The following is a 15,421-nucleotide window of genomic DNA, read 5'->3' as shown; positions in this document are numbered from 1 at the left end:
CAATACGGATTCATCACTGTCACATTATTGGTTTAAAGTTTTTCACACGGGCAGACAGTGCATTACCTGTGTCTTGTGCCTGTACTTTCTTGTCCCACAGTCATGCTTTTGTAATGTGAGCAGCGTGTGATTTTTCATGTCTTTTTGAAAAAATGCAAAGGTGTCCCTGGAAAAGGCAGTATTACTGTAAGATCTCAATTTATTTTCTACATAAATGCTGCATCACAGAAGTGTACTTACACACTCCCACATACAATGACAGACAGTTGTCTGTTAATTCTAGGATATTTTTTAAAGATATTGTAAGCATCCCATATAATATATAGTTTTTCTTTTTTATGTAATTAATTGACAAATAAACAAAGCTTGCTTTAAATTTAGGATTCTTGATTGCCGCTGTCTTAATGAAAATAATTCAAAAGAAGTAGAAATATGCTCAGGACTGTAGCTCTGAAAGCCCAGGCCAGGCGATGCCCCTAATGACTGGCGTGTTGCTTATAACAGTATTGATGGACACACAGTGTACAGTTTTTTTTTTACACTATAAAGAGCACCGGTTTATAGGGTGCACTATCAAAGAACTGTATTTCTGAAAAAAAAAACACTCTTTCAATGTCAAATGAGCGCTGGATCTACACAGATTTCTCTCCTGAAACCTATTTATATGGGTGAGTGAAGTGCTGTTGTTTATTTACAGTAACCTTAGATTTTCAGATTTCTCCAGCACTAAGGCTGGAGCATTAGCATTAGCCACTAACCAGGATGATATTAGTTCACAATTTGTTAACATGGTAAACATGCACACTACAGTCCGATGATATACTCACCTCTGAACGGCAAGCCTCCAAGTCCAGAATAGCCAATGGCATTTAGGACTTTTGTTCTGGGTTCATTTGCAGCATGAAAACACGTTTTCTTGATTTTTACAGAAAGTATATTGAAGAAATTTAAATGAGCCGCTGTAGCACAGGCAGTCAGTATATTATTTGGTGATGTTTATTTGGTGTTTTGTGTGTTGCACATGAAGCTGGTTCTGCTGGACGTAATTCCATAATATTAGCATTTAGTGGTATCGAAATAATCTATTTTTTCTAGAAAGGGTTTCACTTCACCAAATTCTTGAAGTGGGGAAAAATGTGCTCCCCCTGTTAACAGGATCCCAATCACCATCTCTCTCTCACTTTCTTTTTCCCTCTCTCTTTCTCTCTCTCGCTGTCTATCTGTCTCTCAATGTCTCTGCATCTCATGTTTGATGTAGATCTGGGGTGGCAAATGCATTTGAGGTAATGGAGCACATTACACACAATCCAATATCAAGTGTTCCAGATTGTATTTGAAAGTGAAATGATCTTATATCAAGGCAAAAAATGTATTTCCTTTCACATGTAATAGAGATATTTGTCTGACAAAGTAAAAGTAATTTTGCATATTTTAAGTACATTTTATGTATCTTTTTATTATTTGTATAAATCTGGTAACAGCAGGTGACAAATCATGTATTCATATGGTCACAGAAGATTTAACAGAAATGACATGCTGTACATGGACAAAAATACTGGGAAGTCTGCTTTTCAAGGGTTTCTTCCTAAATAAATGGTATTAAACACACATTTATCCTGCTTTTTTGGAGTAACTGTCCAGGAAATACTTTCTACTAAATTCTGGAGCATTGCTGTAGACTTTAGTCCCATCCCAAATTCCCCAACTCTTTCCAAAAGTACTGAATGGAGCATCATCATTCCAGAAAGCACAGTTTCACTGCTCTACAGCTCAGTGATGTATACTGCTGTATGCTTCTCTAGCCCATCTGTGGCAGCAATGGATGCCACTTTAAGAAGAGGTATTCTCAAATATATGGACATATAATGTATGTGTTAATGGGTTTTTTTATGTGGGATGGATTTTAGTATAAGGACTTTCCAGATATCTGACAATGCATGTTAATGCAAGACCAAACCATAACTTCAATTTAGGGCTGTGACGAGACACCAATATCACGAGACGAGACACGATACTGGGTTCACGAGAACGAGACAAGATTTATAAATAAAATGTAAAAATGAAAAACGGCTTGAAAACTAGAGTTTTATTTGACAAAATCATATAACGCACACTTAACAGACTGGTTTCTCTCACACATTGATTCTATAAGAAATAGAAATAAGAATAAAAAATAAAAATAAAACTTTTCTAGGTCTTATATAGTGCAAACAATAAGTGCAAACCACAACCAGTCATATTAAGCCTATGGTTTGTGTTTTTTTCTCCTAAATCTCTTGTACTTTAACTATGTATAACCATAACCAGTCATATTAAGGCTATGCTTAATGCAAACAGAGACAGAACATTTTTTAAATACAGTACAGAGCTAAAGGATTAGTACAGCTGCCAATAAAAACAAGTGTACGATTTACTTACAGTATTTACTAGGGGTTTGAATCTTTGGGACAGTAAGAGCACTGTTGCCGGAGCTTTTTAACTGTACCGCGGAGCTCATCTACTGTCGCGCGGAGCTTTATAACTGTACCGCGGAGCTCACCTACTGTCGCGCGGAGCTTTATAACTGTACCGCGGAGCTCACCTACTGTCGCACGGAGCTTTTTAACTGTACCGCGGAGCTCACCTACTGTCGCACGGAGTTTTTTAACTGTACCGCGGAGCTCATGTGCTGTCGCGTGGAGCTTTTTAACTGTACCGCGGAGCTCACCTGCTGTCGCACGGAGCTTTTTAACTGTACCGCGGAGCTCACCTTCTGTCGCGCGGAGCTTTTTAACTGTACTGCGGAGCTCACCTACTGTCGCGCAGAGCTTTATAACTGTACCGCGGAGCTCACCTACTGTCGCGCGGAGCTTTTTAACTGTACTGCGGAGCTCACTTACTGTCGTGCGGAGCTTTTAAACTGTACCTCGGAGCTCACCTACTGTCGCACAGAGCTTTTTAACTGTACCTCGGAGCTCACCTGCTGTCGCGCGGAGCTTTATAACTGTACCGCGGAGCTCACCTACTGTCGCACAGAGCTTTTTAACTGTACAGCGGAGCTCACCTACTGTCGCACAGAGCTTTTTAACTGTACCGCGGAGCTCACCTACTGTCGCACGGAGCTTTTTAACTGTACTGCGGAGCTCATCTACTGTCGCGCGGAGCTTTTTAACTGTACCGCAGAGCTCACCTACTGTCGCACGGAGCTTTGTAACTGTACCGCTGTAAACTGTAAATGTGAAATGAAATTATTGTAACGAAAGGAGAAATAGACAGAGAGAGAAAGAGAGAGATTGTTTGTGAGAGTGGGACCCCATCATCATGATGTCTTAGTTAATTAAATGTCAAATTAAAGGCCAGATATTTTTTTTTTGTCTTTATCATCTTGCTGCCTTGAGTTGGTCTCTGCACTGCTAAGCTGGTCTATGATCTGCCTATGGTCAGTCACTAAACACACCTCTATCTGATAGCAGTGTCTTTCTGTTATCTGCTGCTGAGCCAGCTACTGGCCAGGTAGAGTTTTGCATGATTGTGAAGTCAAGTCTCGCGATTAGTGCTGTCTGAATGCACAGAGGGAGCTTTGTAGTGTAGAGAGACCAGTGTGCAGAATAATATTCAAGAGAGCAGTCTATATCAGTATTATGTGCTTTATCTTTCAGCAGCATAAAGTAACAGTTTAAATCACATAGAGTACACTGTAAAACAATACATTTTCCAAGATTTACTCTGAATAAACCCATTATTACAGATATAGAGTACTGCTAATCTTTACTTGAAAGTATCTTTTGTACATTAGTTACATGTATGCAGTGCTGTCTGATACAAGATTTAGATTAGATTCATTATTCATTGACATTTTCATTCAAATATCAACTTTGATAAAAAAAAAATAATAATAAAAAAGCTCCAAGAATTCCCTGTCCAACCTTTAATCTTTCATTTTAAATATTCATTTAGCTCCAGTTTTTTCATAGGATAGCCCCGCTTTTGATATTAGTGACATTATTTTTTAAAGGACTGAAGACACTTGCTTAATGTACAAAAATTATTTAGTTAATTTTAACGTGATGTTTCTCATATTGTCTAAATATTTAGCTGAGATAAAGCTTAAATTGTCCACCCATCATGATAAACCATCAGCAATTTAATTGTCACTTAAGTTGTCCACCCTGTCATTTTCCATCCTGTTGTGCAGCTTGACATGACATAGTGGACATGCATTCAAATACAAATGTAAAGCAATTAAGCTGGGAAAATATGATTCTGTGTCATCTAAATTATTATAAATATAATGAATAATCAAAAGAATTAGAAATCTTCAATAATAGTCCAAAGGTGTCAAAAGTATTTACATTCATTACTCAGATAATAAATGTAATACTAATACTAGGGGTTAAAAGTGCTTCTGTAGAAACTGAAGGATGAACCCAAGCGTTTAACTCAAGTAAAAGTGTAAAAGCACTTGTTTAAAAACTACTTAAAGTATGAAAGTAGATTAATGTAAGGGGAAAAAAGCCATTAAGATCAAAAGCTTAGGCTGCACCACAGGGTCCTATAATGCTATCCCCCTCGCCAAAATACATTTTTCTAAAAGCCATAATGACTATAATTGATATTAAAATATTAATGTTGATAAATTTGGGATGGACTAGGCTGTTCCCTGTTTCAGCTTCATATATGTCCAATAAAAAATTAATGCATTTTAAGAGTTTTCATACTAGACTACACACAGGAATTGGACAATGAAACTGAAACACCTGGTTTAGACCACAAAAATGTATTTTCTCGAAGGATAGTTCTGGTGGAAACAGGAGAGTTGAAGTGCTCATAGAATTCTGCCGTGATTTGATTGTGTGGTTTTATGTTTTTCGTTACAATCCGGGTTAGCACCCGAACATCCCTTTCAGTCAGCTTCCTCTTGCATCCACAGTTAATCCTCTTGGATGTGGTTCGTCCCTCTTGGTGGTATGCTGACATTACCCTGGATACTGTGGCTCTTGATACATCACAAAGACTTGCTGTCTTGGTCACAGATGCGCCGCACAGCAAGACGTGCACCAACAATTTGTCCTCTTTTGAACTCTGGTATGTCTCCCATAATGTTGTGTACATTGCAATATTTTGAGCAAAACTGTGCTCTTACCCTGCTAATTGAACCTTCACACTCTTACTGCTCTTACTGGTGCAATGTGCAAATAATGAAGATTGGCCACCAGGCTGCTCCAATTTAGCCATGAAACCTCTCACACTAAAATGACAGGTGTTTCAGTTTCATTGTCCAACCCCTGTACGTTTGCTATGGTTTTGCGTGTGTGGACGTGACGTGTGAGGGTGTGATGGATCACGTATAAACCAAAAGCGTGTCAGAATGGTGTATGTGTATACTTCTCATCCAACCACAATCAGATTCACTATATCGTTTTTTTTTTTTTTTTTTTGAAAGATTAGAAGCTGGAATGAAAACAAGCTAAAATGAAATAGGCCTTTTTTAAAATGTAAAGTACAGAAAAAAAGTTGAAAAATAAAAATTAATTCTCCAGTAAAATATAGATAACCAACATTTCTACTTAATTAAGGTAATGAAGTATTTGTATTTTGTAACATGACACCTTATTATTAGTAGTATTCTATAAACACTAAATTGGCTACTATTCTAAATATGAGCTTATTTAGAGTCTCACTCATTTTGCTCTCACACACACTGACACATCCACACACAAGCCTTCCTCCTGCCCTCTGTCTTATACAGCATTACATAATCATGTCATTATATGTTCGCTCGTCCTGATTCTAGCCATGCAAGTGAGCTGAGTAAAACTGGTTTGCGGCGTTGCGCGCGGCGAGAACATGCCTCGAAGATTCGTTAGTAGATGAAAAGAATGCGCTTGTATAGGGAAAGACCTCTCTTTCAGACCGGAAATGAGTTCAGTTTGGTGGTGCGTGAAGTACTGTTGCCTGGAAATTTAGGCTTCTGTGTTAGCGTGCTCACAGCATGCTCCAAAAATTAACATTAGCATCCGCCTGACTAGCATCAGAGTTCCTACAAGTGTCTTCACTCAGCAGAAATCTTGACAAAATCCCCAAGCATTTTTTTCCTGGTCATACAAGACCAGTCTTCTATTTACTGCAGAATCAAAAGAGGTCAATTAATGTAATATTGAATTTCAGAAACTTCAGATTTCTGGTGCTCGATGAAAAGATACAACTTTTTACTTTCAGTTTATAATACAGCTACAGTTTTATCAATTTACTTGGAACTTCAAAGGCAAGCATCAGTAGACCCCAAATGATATATACACTGATCAAGCATAAAATTATGATTTAGGACCACCACAGAGCAGATATTATTTGGTTGGTGGATCATGTAGGGTGTGTAGGGCTGAAACGCATGGATTAGACAGGGTCACTGCTGAACTCTACAGGAATAGTACACAAACAGCATTCTGTGAGAATTGTCTTGTGACCACTGAACTCAAACTGTGCAAATGAACACAGATGAGCTTCTGTCTCTGACTTAACATCTCCGTGTTGAAGCAGCTAGACAGGAGTGTTTAATAGAGTGGACAGTGAGTGACAGAGTGTTTAAAAACTCCAGCAGCCCTGCTGTATCTGATCCACTCGTACCAGTGCAGAGAATGACTTACAACCTAAATAAAATCTGTGGTCCTTCGGGGTCCTGACCAGTGTTGTGCGTGAACGAGTTCAAAATATTTTTTTCCGTGAACGTTGAACTGAACGCAACACATTTTTTAATAAAGAACTTGAACGTGAATTAGTTCACAGTATGTGCAGACATCACTGTAAATGAACGTTGGCTAGTTAATAACAAAGAGCGCGGAGCAACGAAGCAGAGAGCGCGAGGGCGAGAGAGAGAGAGAGAAAGAGAGAGAGAGGAGCAACGACACGGAGAGCGAGGAGCACGAGGGCGAGAGAGAAAGCGCTGCAATTTAAAAAAAATGGCTAGTGGATGTGATGGCACGGAGACAGACACCAATTCTCCTTATGAACATTTTCATCACCTGGTAAGAAACCCACAATTGCAGTGTCATGAGCAAATGTCTACAATGAGCAGTTTCAAAGAACGTATAGTGATTTCTAGCTTGTAGTGTGAAAAAAAGTATTTATTTGAATCTCACGAAAAAAGTAAAATTAACTGAACTTTGAACTAGTTCAGAATTAAAATTGTGAACTTTGAACGTGAACTGTTCACTTTGAGCATGTATGAACTGAACTTAAACTAGTTCAGAAAAGCTGAACTGGCACAACACTGGTCCTGACCATTGAAGCACAGAGTGAATGCAGAATAATGAAGTATTTAGAGAAACAAAAGGATTATATTCTGTTATTACAGAATCACAAAATGCTTCTATATGATCAGTGGAGCTGAAAAATTAATAATTGGTGTAGAAACAAGGAGGTGGTTATCATGCTTGTTATGCTTGATCAGTGTACATGGGTGGATGAATGCGTAACAGAAAATAAAAGGTGATTAAACTGAAAAAATATGATTTCTGTGTATTATATTATTATAAAGTCTTACAACTCTGATAAATAGAAAAAAATAGTCGTATAGTTGAAATGTAAGTATTTTGATAATTATCCTGATATCTTTTACTGTATTTTGGACTTTTCTTTCTGTTTATGCAGCATATCTATAATATCTCTCTATGTTTGAGAGTATTAACTGTATCTTTTCATTTAATTGTAGATGACTGATTGTTGTATCACTGCAATGTCATATTTAGAGAGAAATTACAGAATCATCTGTGTCTTTCTGCAGTTGGTCTAAATGACACGACCTTTTCAGATTGCGCCCCGTCCCACGCATGAAACAGTCTAGACTGAGGCCATGGCCATAATGCCCAGCTTCTCTCATCTTTAATACTACACATTATGACTCAAGTTATTTGACTCCCGACTTCATTTATTTCTCATTTTTTCCCCTACCCCCCACCTTGTTTCGTCACTGGCTTTGGGCAGCTCGAGGAGCGGGCAGTGGACCTGCGGGCGGCGGCCGCACGCCGCTGACTCAGAGAGACCTTGCCCTTGACCATGGCTGTAACGCAGTGCACAGCACCCAGAGACGGAGAGATTCTCTGTGCCACAACTACGGCACTACCCTTGTCTGCCCTCCATCCCATGAGGGGAGGACAACAACCCCCCCTAGTCAGTCCCAGAGGCCGAAGAAGCACATTCCAGCCGTGTGCCTGGAAAAATATCCACGAGGGCGAATCGCTAACTTGTAATTTGATTTTACTTGAAAGCAAACATAATGCAGAGATCAGACCCAGGGCAGAGCCACAGAGAGGATATGATAAAGGCTTGGCTCTGTGAGTGTGTGTGTGTGTGTGTGTGTGTGTGTGTGTGTATTTACATCTATTCCAAACAATAATCTCATGAACAAAAACCTTTTTATTGCTTTTGCAAAGATTAAAGTTAAAACTTAGCCTCAGACTAAACTAAGACTAAAAAATCCTCTAACAAACTGATATGCAGATCTATTAATTAGCTTAAAATTGTTTATTTATTAAGTATTCATTAAGTGTCTGTAGTTCACAGTGAAGTCAGCAACCACACCCGTTGTCTTCTAACCAGCTTTTCCTCACTGTCAGCTTGTATCCATATTGTTACTTTTTTTTATTTATTTTCTTTAATTTTATCCCTCTTTTTCTTCCCAATATTAAAGGCCAATTTCCCCACCTGATTCTTGATATGGGATTCAAACTATTGATCGACCGATATTGTTTTTTTTTTATGGCCAATGCCATTTTATGGCCAATGTTAGAGATCACAAGTGGCCGATGGCCAATATATAAAGCGGATATTTTGATTTTTAGCTTGTGTTTTCCCCATTAATTCACAATAATAATGATACACATTTAAGCCATCTGGAATTACAGTATTAAAATAGTTTAGTACTCTGAACTCGAACTTGAATTCCAAAGGCTCATACATTTAATGTTTTGAGACACTTTTACATTTACAAAGTGCACAGTGTAAAAAAAGAAGAGGCAATGGAATCTCTTTTACAGTTTATGTAAAACACATAGAATATGGCTAAAATACTGACATAAAAATTACAACAATATTATCTTACCTCAGTTAGTCAGTCAGTGACATTACAGAGTAATAAGAGAATCTGGCCTGTGGGAAAGTAGTTCTTTCCTGTGTAAATAGTTTAGTCTATTCCTTGAGCGGCTGCAGTAGCATCCGCTGAAAAGTACATCTTGATATCCAGGGGAGTGTGGCTGTCTTCTGTGATAATAAATAATAAAATGTAAGAAATTAGTCTTTCATCATGTTAAACTTTTTTAAAGTAAAGTACCTAACTACAGAATTTGCCATTTACTCATTACAGCAGCCACACCTGCTCCAATAGCTGACACCAACCTAAGCACTTTTTATTTACACACTACTCACACATTATAGCTCCACGACACACAGTTAATAATACCTCTATCATTTACACCAACATTCAGTGCAACATTCACACTAATAATGGGCCCGGTAAAAAGCTGAATCCAGTAAGCAGTGGGTAAATTAGCCTATTAACTGGTAGTTAGAGCTTCTTATTACTGCAGTATTTACTCAATCAGTGAAATTAATGAAGGTTGGTACTTGCCGCATTTTATCAAGTCCCAATTAATAATGCCTTTAAAACATGCAGTATATTGTATTTACGTGATGAACACATAACGTAATATAAATGCAAAGGCTACATTAACTGGTTAGGGAGCTGGTATTTCCCCACTGTTTAACTATTTGGCTGTATTTTTTTTGTTTTGTTTTGTTTTGTTTGAGTGATTAGGCTTCAGTATGCACTGTTCTAGAGTTTCTGGGTGCTTTCACACCTGAAAGTCCGGACCGTGGTCCGAATCAAAGTTCATGTTTTTGCTTCATTGTATATATTTGTTCCGCTTATTTTTGTTTTCACACTGCAGTTTAGGGAGCGCACCAAAGACCTTTGTGTGATACTCCTACATCCTTTCATCATCAATTATGTATCGCTGCGTTTTCCTTAACTTGACGCTGATTGGTTTTAGAAGGACATGCGTCTGACGTTGGCGTGTTGATAATTAAGCGGGTGGTTCATTCGGTGGAAAGCCTTTCCAGGATAAGGATAAAATGAATGAACAGATTCATTTCGTCTCCATAGTAGTTAGTAGCTGCTATTGTGTTTTTTATACCAGCAGTAGCAACTTCAGGCACAGTATTCTAGGTTAGTTCAAATTCGCCAAATGAACATGCTTGTCCTGAAGCAACTGTATCCACGACTCTTTTTTCCTGCTTTTCCGGTTATTTTGTGAGGGTACTGACTGCAGCCTGCAGGAAGGCGGAGTTGGACGTTCAGTGCGTCTAGCTCCGCCCACTTTATTAGCGTCATGCCGTCCAGTCCCACCCACTTTGTCAGCATCATGTCTTAGCTCCGCCTTTGAACGGAAGTAAACAATGTACAGGGCAGTTAGCGGACTTTAAATATAATGTGGCGCGTCGTTCGGCTTAAATACTGTGTATACACTACAAGCTTGCGAGACTGACGAGGCGTGGCGTGGTCAAAGTGGGTGGGACTGGACGCGCTGGACGTCCAACTCCGCCTTCCCGCAGGCTGCAGTCAGTAGTAGATGTTTATTTTTCGTCTTCTGCTGCCGTTGCTAAGGAACGCCTGTTCAACTTCCTGTAATTGATCTGAAATTTCGAACCATCCAGAAAGGCGCTTTCACACTGCAGGCGAACTGGACCATGGTTCAGAAGATCCGGACCGAGACCACCTCTCTTGGTCGGACCAAAATCTGGTCCTTTGGTCCGGACTGTGGTTCGCGGCCCCTTTCACACCTGCTACTTTGGTTCGGACCAAACTGAAAAGTCTGAAAGTCCGGACCAAACAAGGCAGGTGTGAAAGCACCCTGAATCATAAACAGGAGTTTCTCTCCTCTGGGTTAGCTGAGTTAGCTGAGCTGAGTTAAAGTAACCAGTTGGCGTTAGCTAGCTGTTAGCGTTAGCTGGCTGTTAGTGTTAGCTAGCACAGAGGCTACTAGACAGTAAAACTCCATCTAACACAAAAGCTTTACTGCTCATTATTAAAGCCAATCGGATAGATGCCAATTATCTAAAGAAACAATTAATCGGCTGGCCGACATATCCGTTGATCACTAATTCAAACCTACAGTCCTTTGGAATTTAAGTGAGTCCAGAGTACTAAACTATTACTAATAGTGTAATTCCAGATGGCTTAAATGTGTATCATTATTATTGTGAATAAATGGGGAAAATATAAGCTATAAAATCGACTTAATATCGGCTTTATATATTGGCCATCGGCCACTTGTGATACAGTGGACCATCTTCTTCCTTTTTGGTATTCTTTGATTTCCAATAAAAATTCTCTTTTTTTTATATCAAATTCCACTGCAAGTTTCTGTGTGACCATGATAATATAAATACTAAAATCTGTGCTAAACACAGTACATTCCCAATACAGAATTTTAATGTTTATACACTGATGTCACTGATGAGCTATCACTTATGGGCACTCCCACACAAGTTTTTTTAGATTATGTGAATTTTCTACTTGTTTCAAAAGCAATGATCATTTTTATAAAAAATAATATGTTTATATTTAAGTATGTACTGTATGTACATATACAATTACATATTACTGTACATATCTGTAAAAAGAAATATATGTATGACTGCCATGCCCAGCTGGTCTTCCAAAGAAGAGCTGGATTTTTTTAGCAAAGTGATTTATGATTTATACATACTGTATGATATGTTTGTCCTGAGGTTGTAGAAAAACAAGCCTTGTGTGTATGTCAGAGAACGAAATTGAGACAGAAAAACAACAGCCCTGAAACTAAATTCACAATGTACTGCTTAATAAATATACACATTACAGTCTTCAGACGTGAGAGACTGTCTATTCTATTGTGCATCTCTCTCTCTTTGTGTGTGTGTGTGTGTGTGTAAATGGGAAGGTGGTGTAGATAGGGTGCAGAATAAACCTACTAGTGGGTCTGTTTAGTCAGACATGTGAATGTGTGTCATGAGTGAGTGGTTACATGTTCTGAGTGTGTGTGTGTTTTGTGTGTGTGTGTGTGTGTGTGTGTGTGCGAGTGTGTGTGTGTGTTTATGCTGGCTAAAACTGGAAGAACAGCACAGCAGAGCTGGTAACATCAGAATAAGCAGCTGTCTGCTCCGTTCAGCATCACACACAGTGCAGTGCTGACACCCAGAGCGCTCACCACAGTCTCACACACACACACACACACATCACTAACACACTCCAGCTTCTCTCTCTCTCTCGCTCTCTAACTCTCTCTCTCTCTCACACACACACACACACACACACACAAAAACACACACACACATACAAGCACACAGGTGTGACCGCACTCCTGAAGGCTCAGATATAATGTGGAGAATGAGTATCAAAAACATACAGTAATGTTCTTCACTCCCATCACTACAGTACTGCATTATTAACATCATTTACACTGCCAGTTAAAAAGTTTTATCTAAATTATATCTAAAATTGATCAATTAAAAAAAAAACACATTTTCATGCAATTCACAGACAATATTGTGCATTTCACAATGAATTTAAGTGTATCAGATGATTTTTAAAGAATAAAAATGTTTGTATTAAAGCCTATTGTTGTATAGAGGCTTATTTTTTCTTTAGAGGCCCATCAGTCCATTGTTGTGTTAAGGAAAGAAGGCTACTCAATGTGAGATATTGCCAAGAAACTGAAAATATCTTACCATGCTGTTAACTACTCCCTTCGTAGAGTGACAAACAAGGACAGAAAAAGGAGTGGGAGGCCCCGATGCACAACTGTGCAAGAAGATAAATATCTTAGTGTGTGCAGTTTGAGTAAAAGATGCCTTATGGACTGTCAACTGACAGCTGCACTAAATGGAACCCGTCAAACACCGGTGTCAGCATCAACGGTCAAGAGGCGACTTAAGGATGCTGGACTTTATGGCAGAATTGCCAAGAAAAAGCCTTACCTCACACAGGCCAATAAAAAGAAAAGACTGCGATGCGCCAAAGAGAAAAGACATTGGACACTGGAAGATTGGAAGAAGGTGTTGTAGACAGATAAGTCTAAGTTTGAGGTCTTTGGATCAAATAGAAGAACATTTGTGAGGTGTATGACCAATGAAAAGATGCATGACCAACGCTTAATGCCATCTGTCAAGCATGGAGGCAGCGTGATGGTCTGGAGATGCGTTGGAGGTGGTAATATAGGAGACTTATACAGAGTTGAAGGGATCTTAAAAAAAAAAAAGGCTACCACAAGATTTTGCAACGCCATGCCATAACCTGTGGACAGTGCTTGATTGGTGACAATTTCATCCGACATCAGGATAACAACCCCAAACACATCTCCAAATTGTGTCGGCAATATTTAAGAAATAAGGATTCAGAGTGGTCAGTGAATCAGACCAACTCATGGCCACTTTACTCGACTCTTTGACTTGATTCATGTTCACTCATGCACATTGTGGAAGTGAAAGAGGGAAGGTAAAAAACAATTATCAGAAATGGTGGATCAACACCAGCAGATCACATGTCTCTCCAAACCATCACTGATTGTTGTCACGTCTGGTGCTGTTAGCTCCTCTGTCCCTTCCACATCCAGCTCTAACGGAGGTTCTCAGGTCAACAACTACATTACCCAGAATGCACCACCCGCTGACATCACGCACTCACCTGGTCACGTGACACCTCACCTGCTTCCTCCAGGAAGTCCCGAATACTGATTACTGGCACTATAAAAGAGCACTCCACACAAACACCCACGCCGCGTATTGTAGGTTCTCCTCATTACAAAGCGTTCTATATCTCTCGTCTCAGTTTATCTTGTGTAGGACCTTGCCTTTGTTTTTCTCGACGCCGATTATTGCCTTGCCTCTGATATTGGATTGCTTGTGTATTACCCGGACTGTGTTTTCACTAGTGATGGGCAGATGAAACCTCATTGGGTGTATGGCACATTTCCCAAACTGTATCGACACTGTGTTGAAACTGTGTTGCTGTATCACTTAATGGCGACATCTGCTGGACTAAGAAAGTCATTGCAAGCAACTGCGCGAGGAAATGCATCGGTCACGTGGTTTTCCTTAAAAGGATACGCGGTCTGACACAGGGGATCGCCTTGTTTGCTCGGTGCATGCGCTGAGGTTCCAGTGTCGTCAGACCCATCGCTACCAAACGATACAGGAAGTGTATCGGTCACGTGGTTTTCCTTAACTTGATACGCGCACCGACACGGGGTTTCGCCTTGACAGCTCGGCGCATGTGTCGAGGTTTCAGGGTCATTAGACCCATCACTAGTTTTCACTACTGCCTCTTGGATTACCTCTGACATTGGATCTCTCGTGTATGAACTCTGGACTGTCTCTCGTTTATGGTATGGTTCTGTCTTCATTGCTCTGGTTATTGGTGATTACTCATTTTTCTGTATTGACTACGTCTTACATCTGTTTATTTTATAATAAACACAATTTTATCAGTATCTGCACGTGTCTGCGTTCTGTGCTCACCATGACAATTGTGGAAACTTCACACTAGCCCTCAAGCAGCTTGGACTGTGTGCCTCTCCACTCTTCCTCCAGACTCTGGTCCCTTGATTTCTAAATAAAATGTAACATTTACTGATTAACAGTGATGGTTTGGAGAGACATGTAATCTGCTGGTGTTGATCCACTGTGTTTTATTATCAAGTCTAAAGTCAGTGCAGTTTTGTTTTCCCAGAAAATCTTACAGCACTTCATGCTTCCCTCTGCTGACAACTTTTATGGCGATGCAGATTTCATTTTCCAGCAGGACTTGGCACACTGCCCACACTGCTTAAAGTACCAATTGGTCTAATTTTCTGAGACATTAATTTTTGGGTTTTAATCGGCTGTAAGCCATAATCATCAACAAGAAATGAAATAAACACTAAAAATCTATTTCACATTTTTAACTGGAAGAGGGAAGGTAAAAGTAGTCACAATAGCCAGAAATGCCAGTCTCTAAAAATTCTATGTGAATGATTTCCACATTTACTTTCTGTGTGCTTCTGTGTTTGCACCATTCTACGGTTAGTTTCTTCACTATAAAAAAAATCCATCTTTTTCACACATAAGTACAGTGAAGTTGTGTATCTTTTGTCATTTTTGATTATCTTGGTGAACTGGTTCTGAACTGCAGATGAGCAACGAGAACCAAGAGGGTATCTTCCTGCCTCCTCATACACTGAACACTCACTCAGTCACTCACGCGCTCATGCAGAAACCTGTGAGCAGTCAACTCACTACACTGGGATCAAAAATAAAATCTTAACCTATTTGCAGTGTGTGTGTATAAGTGTGTGTATGCATGTGTGTTGGATTTCCACCCACCACAGTGAAGGATGTGTCAGGGATGGTTTGTTCTGTGTGAACTGTTTGG

The sequence above is a fragment of the Astyanax mexicanus genome, chromosome 6, assembly GCF_023375975.1.
Source record: "Astyanax mexicanus isolate ESR-SI-001 chromosome 6, AstMex3_surface, whole genome shotgun sequence".
Classification (NCBI taxonomy): domain Eukaryota; kingdom Metazoa; phylum Chordata; class Actinopteri; order Characiformes; family Acestrorhamphidae; genus Astyanax; species Astyanax mexicanus.
Note: the sequence above shows the minus strand (reverse complement) of the source record.